Raw genomic sequence first — 13,058 nt, forward strand, 5'->3', positions numbered from 1 at the left:
GTTTTCCATCCTTTATTTCCACAGATGTAGTTGATTCAATTTATGTGCATTCCATATTTCAAGATCCAAGAACATAGTTGGAATTTATGCTGTTGAAAAAAGATATTTGCATTAGATAAATTATTGATCTTGTAAAATTCTAGCTTACTATCTCTAGCATTGTTTCCATACAAATGCCATATTTTCCAACTACATCTTTTTTTTACTTCCAGATTCCAATGGAATTGTTTTTATATTCTAATCACCTGTGATTATCAATATAACTTGATTGTATGCTTGGTAAATTTCATGCTGGATAATTTGGTAAAAAGCTTCAGTTTCTTATCTTTTACAGTACTTGTTTTTAGTGGCTACAAGATGGGCTGCTTATCTTAAGGTTAGCAATTCAAAACTACCAATAGGTCTGTGGGTGAAAGATGAGGATTTCTACTCCCATAAAGATTTACAGCCCCAGAAACCCTGTACAGGGTCACTATGAGTCAGAACTGATTCCACAGCATGTAACTACTACCACCATATTTGAATAATGTTGTTTGTCGTGGTGTTGTTAAGGGCTGTTGAGTTGGTTCTAACTGTATATGGTTTCCAAGGAGCAGATGATAGGTTTGAACTGCGGACTGTATAATTCACAATCCAGTGCTGATCTTATAAAGCCACATCAGGAGTCCATATTTAATCAATAAACTTATTAAATGATCTTTCTTGTCTGCATATGGATACCATTATACCACTAACAGTACTGAACTTCAGTGTAGCTATTGATTTTTTTTTTTTTTTGCAATAAATGTGAATCTATTCCTCTTTCTTTCTCTTTGCAAAATATTTTTTTAATTTATTATAATAAAGATGTCAGTTTTAGAGCTAATGTGTGCCTCACCCAAGCCATAGCATTTCCAAAAGCCTCTTAAGCATGCAATAGTTAGACAATGAATAATTAAGTGAATAATTGATGTATTTGAATTATGATGTTGTTGAGGAATCTTGAAAGTACTATGGACTGGCAGAAGAACAAACAAATGTGTCTTCGAAGAAGTACAGTCAGAATTGTCCTTCAAATGAAGATGGCAAGACTTCATCGCTTGTACATTTAACTTATTATCAGGAGGGACCATTTCCTGGAGAAGGACATCATACTTAGTTCAGTGGAAGGTTAACATTAAAAAAGAAACCTCAATGAGATACTGACACCGTAGTAGCAACAATGGACCCAAATATTATAACAACTGTGAGGATGACACAGGACTGTGTAGTGTTTTATTCTGCTGCACATTGTTGTACTATAAGTCAGAACTAACTGGAAGACACCTAGCAACAACAACTCCTTTATGACCAGATCCTCAGGGTTGCTATAAAGATTTTTGCTTCCTAACATGATGGAGTAACTTATCCCATAAAAAACAAAACATAATGTTAATGAGTTGATTTGGAGTAATAGAGACTCTATATAGGGTTTTTCAGACTGTAAACATTTCCTGGAACAGACAGCCTACGCTTTCTCCCATGGAGCAGCTGGTAGGTTTGAACTGACCACCTTAATGCTAGCAGCCCAATGTGCTGCCAAAAAAGTATAAACCCACTTGTGGAGGCAATTCCAACTCATTATGACCACCTGTGTGTTAGCAGAGAACTGCCCAATATAGGGTTTTTCAATGGTGGGTTTTTCCAAAGCAAATTGACAATGGAAGTAAACTGGCAGAACTTTCCTGAGAAATGTCTCTGAGTGGACTCAAACCTCCAGCCTTCAGTTAGTAGACAAGCATGTTAAGATTTTCTAGTACCACACTGGGTGCAGTGCAATCTCATGAGAAGATAAGAGTAAAACTGGATGAAGGTATGTATGACATTCAAAATTTCTCTATTCTTGCCACTTTATCAACTCTCCCTTGTGTCACATTGATAACCACATGTGGAAGTTCCCTATCCTATGTTGACAGAGGCGGAAAATAGCATTATGGGATGATTTATGGGTATATCTGCGTGCTTTATCATCAGTAGCTTGAAATGGACATTGCTATAACCATACTCAAGAGCATCAGTGAAAGAAACCATTGAAGAAAAATACTTCCCAGTGATCAGAATAAGCCACACATTTAATTATTTACTTAGTTTGAAGAAGACATGAATTATAGTGACTCTGTTAATGATTTCTGAGGAGCGGATGGTGGATTTGGACTGCCTACCTTGTGGGTAGATTTCCAGTGTTTATTTTTCAGCACCACATGAGGATTCAAATTTGTCCTATGGGGTCATTAGAATAGAATCTATTCCAATTTTATTTGTGATCCCTGATATGTTGTTGTTAAGTACGCTGACATGGTTCTGATTCATAGCAACACTGTACAGGGTTTCTGATGAACACCTGGTGGATTTGAACTGCCAACATTATTGTTCGCAGTCCAGTGCTGATCCTACAGCACCACATCAGTACCCACTTAAATGGATACTGATATATTTGTCCTTCTTAAAATGACCAATACCAATGCATTTCAGTTCACTAATATCTGTTGTTGGTTAGTGCCATGGAGTTGGTTCTGACTCATAGCGACCTTGCATAGGGTTTCCAAAGAGCAGCTCGTGAGTTTGAACCTCCATCATGGCAGTTCAAAACAACCTTGCTGTCCACTGCACTATCTCACTGAGCTATGCCTAGGGCAACACTATTTATACCTTATTGTGATAGTTAAGGTTTTATGTCAACTTGGCTGGACCAGCATTCTTAGTGGTTTTGACGTTGTTATTGTTAAGTGCTGTCAAGTCGATTCTGACATATAGCAATTCTGTATAGGGTTTCCAAGGAGCAGCTGGTGAGCTTGAACCACCAACCTTGCAATTCAAATGACTTTGCAGTCTGACGCATTTGTCCATAGCTCCACACCATGTTTAGTAGTTAGCATGTATTTATTAACTCTATGATGAAATCTAATATATTACAATCAGTCCTATTATATGATTTGAAATGATAAGACTTTAGCTGATGTAATTATCCTATGTTGTAAATCCTCACTTCTATGATAATGAGGTCAGATACATCCTACAGGATCAGGTTGCCTCTTGATTCAATCTCTTTTGAGATATAAAAGGAGAGAAGTGAATGAGATCAGAGGGACTTACTACCACCAACATAGAATAGCCGAGAGGGGAATGGGGTCCATGCATTGTGAAGGTCCTAGATCAAGAGGAAGATTTATGCCCATCATGTGGAGAACTCTAAAGCATGCTTGACCTACAGGTACTGAAATGAGACATGGAACTTCTCCTGATTCAGTGCTCTGAATCTAGACTTCTAGCCTCCTAAATTGTGATGTAATAAAATTTATAGTTTTCAAATTCATCCACTTGTGGTATTCCTGTTATGTTGTTGTTGTTATGTGCCGTGGAGTCGGTTCTGACTCATAGCGACCCTGTACAGGGTTTCCAAGGCTGTGAATCTTTATGGGAGCAGAAAGCCTCATCTTTCTCCAGCGGAACAGCTGGTAGTTTTGAACTGCTGACTTTTCAGTTCACAGCCCGATTTGTAACCACTACACTACCAGAGCTATAGAAGCACTAAATAGCTAAGAGACACTTTGTGTTTGTTTAATGGCTGGTTTAAGGACTAGAGGTGCTGAGAGAGATTTTAAGGCTCTCTGAAGTAACTCTGGTATCATGTATATTCTTAATTTTGTATTGATAGCTTTAAAATTATTTCACTGTGTTTTCTTTCTTGAATTTTTAAGTGCATTATGTGATTCGATTATTTTTATGATCACACTAATTGCCATATTACCTGAATACATGTTTTTGCTCTTTAAAGATTATGCTCTCTGTTCATTACTACTATCAGTGATAAGTTGAGCAATCGTAAGCCCCTTTATACTGTGGGCTGTGGTGGTTGTGGTGTGCAGTGGAGCCATAGTGACCCTGCATAGGGTTTCCAAGACTGTAAATCTTTATGGGAGCAGAAAACTCATCTTTCTCCAATGGAACGGCTGATTGTTTCAAACTACTGACCTTTAGGTTAGCAGCCCCACTGTAACCACTACACTACCAGAGCTCCTTTTGTACTGTGGATGAACTCTTTCTAACCCAAGTAATGTTCTTTGAGTATGTGTTTGCACTGTATTTTAAATCAACCTAATCCTGGAATCCCATTATTTGTCAGACATTTCCTGAGATATTTTAAATAGCAATTATGCCATCAATCACAATCTCAAATAGATAAATATAGTACAATGAAATCAGAATAATTCAAGATGCTTTTGTAGTTGTAGTTGTTAGCTGTTTTTGAGTCAGTTCCAACTCATAAGGAGCTTATGTACAACAAAATGAAACAGGTTAGTTACCAAGAACTAATTTACAAATGTTTGTGTCATATGATAGAAACCAAGAGAAATAGTGCAAGAACCAAGGTTAACAGCACTGAGTTATCACTGCTTGAAGGACCAGAAAGAAGGTTAGGTTACCGAAATTTTTTAAACGGACGTAATATAGAGGAAGCTACCTTGAAAGAAACAATGCCTTTCTTCCAAATGATCTAACTATTCCAAGGTAACTTCATCAGACTGGAACTAAGGAAACAATTATTCATAACTCACTCTTCTTCATATTTGGAGGGATCTGGTATAGTGTTATAGGATAAGCACTTGACCTCAGACTGATTTGAACTAAAAGGTTTGTGGTTCAAACTCACCAGCCACTCCTCAGAATCTATGAGTCAGAAATGACTCAATGGCATACAACAACAACAACAATTGATTTAACCTGAATAGAAGCCAGAGGACATAGGAGTTCATTGACAGAATTAATCATAGGAATCATATTCTGAGTTAGACATCCTCTAGGAAAAATGTGAATTTGGAAGAGTGAATGGAAGGTATTCAGCATAATTTATGACTTTATTGAAAATAGTTAAAATCAATGCTGTCTTTAAGATGAAAGGTATTTCAGGGGAAATTTTAGAGAAGTGGAGTAAACTATACTTGAAATAAAAATGCACAATCTTTATTTATTATGATCTGTTATAATATTTTATATATTTACATTACAAATGCACACATTCTCTCACTGTGTGTGTGCATAACCAACAAAAGAAAAAAAGAAAAAAAGAAAAGAAATGAAATCCATTGCCATCGATGTGATTCTGCTTCACAGAGACTCTTAGCATTTCAGAGACTGTAAAACTCTATGGGAGACTTATGGATGTAGTAGCTCAAAATACCAACTGAGAGGGAAAGAGTCTTCACATCAAATACCAATCCTATCTCGTCTGTATACAGGGTAGATAAGGACTGGCAACTTAGACACTGGCTACCTAAAATGAGGGGGCAGTAAAGGCATGAAGTAACTGGCTTACAAGTTATCAAGAGGGAGTTTAGTTTAAGAGTATGCAGGGGGAAGGTAGAGTCCCCACTGAATAGTTTTCATCTTGTCTAGAAGAGTCTGGTGAAAAGAGATGGGAATAAGATTCTTATCATTCAATAGTGAGTGATTGTTATCATGACTAATTGTGACTGTCACAATTGTAAAGATAGAAGTTTTGTAGCAAAAATGGGGGAGGAGTTAATCTTACAGTCCAGAAATAGAGGATCCTAGGACCATTAAGGGAGAAAAGCACAAGCAGAATGTGGGACCCTACCCAGAGAAGCAGGGACACTAGAGATGGAGACAGACATAAGGACTTGGAGAGAGAGAGAGCAGCTGAGGACTCAAGACTCATGGAAAGAGAGGGACTGGGGACTGGCAGGCTTGCAGAATGTGCCCTTTGGTTATTTAAATTATTATATATTCCTGAGTGTTTTTGTATATCTCTCCCGACCCCACCCCACCCCACCCCAAAAAGAAAAACAGAGAGAATGGATGTTGAATGATGATGTATGGAGATTGTAATCATTGCAATAAAACAATGGTGTAAAGCCAATGTTCTCCCATGTAAACTATCACTTAATTCACAATAAAAACAAAACAAAACACTTTATCACTTTATGGAAGCAATAGCCTCATCTTTATCTTGTGGAACTCTTGGTGGGTTTCTTTTGGTTAGTATCACAATGCTTACTCTATAGTGCCACCAGTCAAATATGTCTAATCTTCAATGAGATGGATTGACACAGTGGAAGCAACTTTGTGCTAAAACATAAGAACAATTGAGTAACTGTGATGCTGGTGCAGAAACAGACAGTATTTTGTTCTGTTGTGCATAGGTTGGTTATGACTTGGAACCTTGGAACGTACTTGATATATATATATATATATTGGATTTGGAATATATATATTAAATGTTGTTGTTAAGTGCCATGGAATCATTTCTGACTCATAGTGATGCTGTATAGGGTTTCCAAAGAGCAACTGGTGGGTTTGAACTGCCAACCTTATGGTTTGCAGTCATATATATATATATATATATATGAGCATGTTCTTCCTTTTTAGTTTTCTGATTCCAGATCTTTGCACATTTTATTTTAATATTTTGCTTTATCTTCTCAAGCTGATCTTTGAAATTTCTGTTCAGCTCTTGGTCCTCCTCATTCTTCCATTTGCTTTAGCATCTCTATGCTGGAGAGCAAGTTTCCGTGTCTCTTCAGACATCCATTTTGACCTTTTCCTTCTTTCTTGTCTTCTTAATGACTTTTTGCTTTCTTCATGTATGATGTTCTTGATGTTATCCCACAAGTCTTCTGTCTTTAGTGTTTAATGTATCAAATCTGTTCGTCAGATGATCTCTAAATTCAGGAGGGATAAATTCAAGGTTATATTTTGGCTCTCATGGACTTGTTTTCATTTTCTTCAGCTTCAGTTTGAATTTGCATAGGAGTAATTGACGGTGTGTATCACAGTCTGCCCCTGGCCTTGGTGTCACTGATGATATGGAGCTTTTCCACCTTCTCTTTCCGCAGATGTCGTCAATTTGACTTCTGTAGTTGTCAAATCCATGTGTGTAGTTGTCAAGTATGCTATCTAAAGAAGGTATTTGAAATAAACAAGTCATTGGTTTTGCAAAATTCTATGATGCGTTCTCCAGCAACATTTCTATCACCAAGGCCATATTTTCCAACTACTGATCCTTCCTGTTTGCTCCCAACCTTGGCATTCCAATCACCAGTAATGATCAATACATCTTGATTACATGTTTGATCAATTTCAGATTGAAAAAGTTGGTAGAATTCTGTTTCATCCTCACTGGCTTTAATTGTTGATATGTAAATTTGAATAATATTGGTATTAACTGGGCTTCCATGTAGGCGCATGGATATTATCCTATCACAGACAGCATTGTACCTCATTACTGATCTGGATATGTTCTCTTTGACAATGAATACAACACCATTTCTCTTCAATTTGTCATTCCCAGCATAGTAAACCATGTGGTCGTCGTATTCAAAATGGCCAATACCAATCCATTTCAGCTCACTAATGCCTAAGATATCAGTGTTTATGCGTTCCATTTCAATTTTGACAGCTTCCAAATTTCCTAGGTTCATACTTTGTACATTCCATGTTCCAATTTTAAAGGGATGTTTACAGCTGTTTCTCCTCATTTTCAGTTGTGCCCATCAGCAAATGAAGGTCCCGCAGGTTTTTCTCCCATGGGTTTTACTCCATTCACATTGTCAAGATCATCTCTACTTTGAAGGAGGCAGCTCTTACACTTACATACTCTATATACCTAGCAAATAATTCAAGAAGCTGCACTGTATGAGGAAGAAGGAAACATCAGGATTCGAGGAAGATAATTAATAATCTGCAATGTGCAAGATGGCAAGATGGCACAACCTTGCTTACTGAAGGTGAAAAGGAATAGAAAATTACTTAAGACGATCACATACAACTGGCTTCAGTATGGATTCTTCCTCAGCACTGGACCAGTAGACAACACCATGATAAGTAGAGACGATATTGAAGTTAATGGGGATTTTATCTTACATGAATTTGTAAGCCACACCTAAAGAAGTAGTAGTCAAGTAATCAAACAACTTACTGCACTGGGCAAATCTGAAAAATAACTTAAGTTTGAAAAACCAAAGATGTCACTTTGAGTTCTAAAGTGCACCTGATCCTAGCCATGGAATTTTCTGGTAGCGTAGTGGTTACGAATCGGGCTGTGAACCACAAGGTCAGCAGTTCGAAACTACCAGCCGTTCCATGGGAGAAAGATGAGGCTTTCTGCTCCCTTAAAGATTTACAGCCTCGGAAACCCTGTGCTGGGTGGCTATAAGTCAGAACGGACTCCATGGCATAGCACTACCACCACCACCATCCTTATAGAAAAGATTTGCTTCTGTATGCTTCCATTTGTAGCAGTGAATTGTCTTTGGGTCACTGAGTATCCTCAGAATATTATATCTCCTTAAAGGCACTAAAAGTGCTGAATAAGCACTTAGAATCTTGGTTGAGATAATAACTTAATAGTAGCAAACATTTACTGAGCACTTACCTTATGGTAAGTAATGTACTAAGTGCTTTATTTTTTGTGCATTGTTTCGTGTAGTCTTAAAATAATCCATTTTGGTATTAAAAAAATACACCTCAAGTTAAAGAACTTAATCATATAGTACTTTCAATAAAGAAAAGTGGAATCTCTACTTCTTTGATTCTAATATTTCTGTTCAGACCTTTCTATTTGATCATGTGTATTTGCTAATATGGAGTCCTTATATGGCACTATGGATTAATGCACTGGACTGCAAGGTCAGTTTGAACTGCAAGTTTGGTGGTTCAATCTCACCAGCCATTCATCAGAAACCCTATACAGTGTGCTGTGAATCAGAATCGACTGGATAGCACTTAAGAACAACAAATTTGATAATACAGTCTTCTAGAAATCAAAAGAAGATCCATATATAGTAACATTAATATTAAACACATTTTTACTTTTACTCCCAGTAGATTACAGATTGGAGTCCTGTTGTGGTGCTGTAGTAGAACACTTGATTGCTAACCACAAGGTCAGTGGTTCAAACACATCAGAGCTCCTTGGAAACAGTATACAGTGTTGCTGTAGTCAGAAACAACCCAAGGACACTTAGCAACAAGAGATTACAGCTTTCATGAGAGCAGAAACATTGTAGCATAACTAGTGTACTCAGAGACTCTGAGAACTATTTCATAAAAACAAAATAATCATCAACTTGAACCAAAAGATATTTATTAAAAACTATTATTCAATTTATATTACAGAGCTATATGTGTGTAATGACAAGACCTGGGTTTCATTGGATTTGAGTCTTTGTGTTTGTCTGTGCATGTGTGTGCATGCATGTTAATAATAGACATTTTAGAAATCCTAAATTATAGCTACAACAGTGCTTTTCAACATAAGCAGTAAAATGATAAGGGTAAAGCATTTAAGAGGATATCTGAAAATAACAAAATGTGGTAATGAAAAAGAAAGTGATTTAGAATATGCAAATTAATCTGTAATCACTTTCTATCACTGTTTTTTCTGTTGTTTAAAAAAGATTTTTAAAAATTGTAGTAAGTCATTCCAAAGATGCAGAAGACAAGTTAAGAATAAAGGGTCTTTGAACAGAGAGTGGGTAGAAACACTACTGTAGGAAGTTTTCAAGAGTGCCAAAATGTTAACATCTGTCTAATATTCAGAAAAGTCATATAACCTGGCACTGCAAAATGAATGAGTTTGCTAATGAGTATTAATTAACCTGTTTGAGTGGAAAATGTGGTTTAATTCAGCGGATCTACCACATGCTGACATCAGACTGATTTTTAACTCTAAGTATGGTTCTCACTAATATAATTTATCAAAGTTTGAATCTTCAAGCATTTATTTGATTAGATTTGCATAGATTAAAAAACTGGCTATTATCCTTAACAGTTTTGGAGAAAAGATGCTTCATTGTTGCAGTTCTTGTTTTAATATACATTTTAAACATTTTAAAATTTGCTTTCTGTTTATAATGAATTATTACAAAAATATAATTCAAATAACTTATAGAGAATGATAGTTTTTGTGATTCTGTCATGACAGTAGAATATAATAATATTTTCAGACTTTTAGGTACATTTTTGCTATCAAATGGATGAAATAATTCTGCTTTGAGCTTTTAACTATTCAAAAACACAGAATAAAAAATTTAAAACTCCTATGACTTAATCTTTTAATACAAAATCTACATAAATTAAGACTCTCTCCAAGTATGTCATATTCTGTTGTTATTGTTGTTAAGTACTGTCAAGTTGTTGTGGACCCATAGTAACCTTGTATAGGGTTTCTGAGGAAAAGCTGGTAAGCTTGAACCACCAACTTCTGTGGTTTGAACCAACTTTGCAGTCATATGATAGCTTGGTATGTGTCCTTCCTCGCTTTTCCCTACATATATATCAAAATACTCAGATTGGCTTATGGAAAAATGGATTTGAAATATAATGAAAATTTTCCATGAACTTTTTGAAGTCCCTTAGTATGGTATTGTATGGATTCCTGGAGTGGTGTTGTAGGATAAGCACTGGGCCACAAAATTGGCTTGAACCACAAAGCTGGTGGTCCAAACTTACCAGTCACTTTTCAGAAACCCTATACAGGGTCACTATGAGTAGGAACTGACTTAACGGTACTTAACAACAAGAAGTATGATGCTGTATGATACTGGACTGCTAACCAAAAGGTTCATGATTTAAACTCACCAGTAGCTTCTCAGAAACTGTACACAGAGTCAATGTGAGTCAGAACTGACATATAGTTTCAAATATATTGTTAGTTGCCTGCCATTCAATTGACTCTGACTTCTGAGAATTTGTGTATTACAAAAAAAAATGTTTCCTGGTGCTGCAACATCTTTGTGCTCATTTGTGCTTTTGAGTCCATTGTGGTGGCTATTTTGCCAGAAGCTCATCTTCCAACACTGTATTAGACACTATTGTGTTATGATCTGCAAAATTTTACTGACTAATTTTCAAAAACCAATCACTAGGCTTTTCTTCTTAGTATGTTTTAGTCTGGAATCTCTGCTCGATGTGACCCTACTGGTATTTGAAAGACTGTTGGCATATCATCCAGCCTAAAGTTGTTGTTGTTAAGTGCCACTGAGTCATTTCTGACTCATAAGTACCCTTTATACTGTTTCCTAGGATGGATTTGTGGGTTTGAACCTCCAATCTTGCATCTGGCAGGCCAGTACTTATCTACAGTGCCACACCAAGACTCCATCTAGCATAATTGTTATTTTTAAGTGATGTTGAATTGGTTCCAACTCATAGCCACCCTGATTGGGTTTCTGAGGAACAACTGATGGGTTTGAACTACCAACCTTGTGATTTGCAACCCAATGTTGATGCTACAGCGCCACACCAGTCCAATCTAGCATAATCAAAATAAGCAAATTATCACAGTAAAACAAACTAACAGATAGGTATTGAGTTCAAATACATTTTTTTAAAATAATAATCTCTTTCATTTATAAATGAAATTGAGCTGTTTGTAATACAGAGCTGCCACACCCAAATTTGTTGATGGCATATTGTAGTACATTTCATCATGTTTCTATTGTCCTCTGTAATTCTGGAAATTCACACTTATATCCAGAAACTTAATGAACAGTAGGTAATAATCACTAAAGTTTTGGTAGCATAGCAAAATATATTATTTCAGCTGTGGAAGGGGTTAGGACTAAAGGAATCATTGAGGGGTCGAGATTGATGGAGAATCTGTCATCTGTACATGGCTTGGAGTCCTGGTGTGGAGCTGCAGGATAGTACACTGGGCCACAAGGTCAGTTTGAACTGAAAGATCAGTGGTTCAAACCCACCAGTCACTCCTTGGAAACCCTATAGAGTTTCGCTATGAGTTGGAACCATCTTAAAGACAATAAATCAATGATCGGTATATATGCTTATAAGACTACTCTGGAGATCCATTGAGTCGGAAGGGGCAGTGGTGTGGACAGTTGAGTGTAAAAATATTTCATAGTCTTTATGTGCTAGAGGCATTCATCATTTCAGAGCTTTACCATTAAAAAGAGCTCAACCATGTGACAAGAAACAAAATGGTCTAGGATGTTTTGTCCATTCATAGAAGAAAAGCAAAACAATAAGATATGTTTAATGACTAGCTTATTTCTGTTATATTCCATAATGAATTTAAATTTCTCAGGTATAATTGCAACATTTTTATTCAAAAAGAGAATCCAAAGATATATATTTGAATAATGTAAACATTTCCTTAGTTATGAGTTTCTTTTTTTTTTCCAATATGCTGGAGTTTCAATTTTATCTTTTTATGAAGACCATATTTTCATATTTTTCAATTTAATGATGTCTAGGGAGAATGTGATAAGTTGTTTTCTTTACCCGTTAGTGTCCTACCAAGAGAATATGAATATTTTCAAAAGTTGAAAATTAAAAGACAAGTCGATAAGAACAGCATATTTTTCAATGATAAAACACTGATGCTCCCAAATTACATCTTGAAATCTGGTGTTACAATTCCCAGCTGAATGTTTTCAGCTTGATAAAATAAATCGTTGAAATTGGTGATAGATAATGATCAAGGTTTAGGATGGGTTTTTCAGAAATAGCATTCCTGGAAGAAAAGCCAATAGAAACTTTCCCATCAAATAATGGTTTTTACTTTTCAGGGGATGACCCTCTGACACCATGGCATCAGGACTTCCGGTATGGCACTGGAGAATAAGCATTGGCGTATGAACCAAACGTTGGCCGTTCCAGCCAATCAGCTGTTCTTTGAAAACCCTGTATAGGATTGCTATGAGTCATAAATGACTCAACAGCACTTAACAAAAACAGCATACTAATAGTATGCAAATTTTATTTTCCTTTAATTTAACTGGGTTAATTATTTGCCTTAACTTTCCAATCAACATATACCCAGGTTTGTTTTTTTTTTTTTTTTCTTGTTAGCGATAGGGCCAGTTACTGGATTAAAAAATAGAGCAACAACTCTTAATTTAGGTGTATATATATGAAAAATTCCTGAGTAGTACACAGAAATCTCAAAAGAATAAATTTGTAAGTGATAAGCTTCTGTGTATGTTGTTGTTGTTAGGTTCCATTTTGTTGGTTCTGATTCAAAGAAACAATATGCACAACAAATGAAACACTGCCCAATT

This window comes from Chrysochloris asiatica, unplaced genomic scaffold (assembly GCF_000296735.1).
Source record: "Chrysochloris asiatica unplaced genomic scaffold, ChrAsi1.0 scaffold00005, whole genome shotgun sequence".
Lineage (NCBI taxonomy): Eukaryota > Metazoa > Chordata > Mammalia > Afrosoricida > Chrysochloridae > Chrysochloris > Chrysochloris asiatica.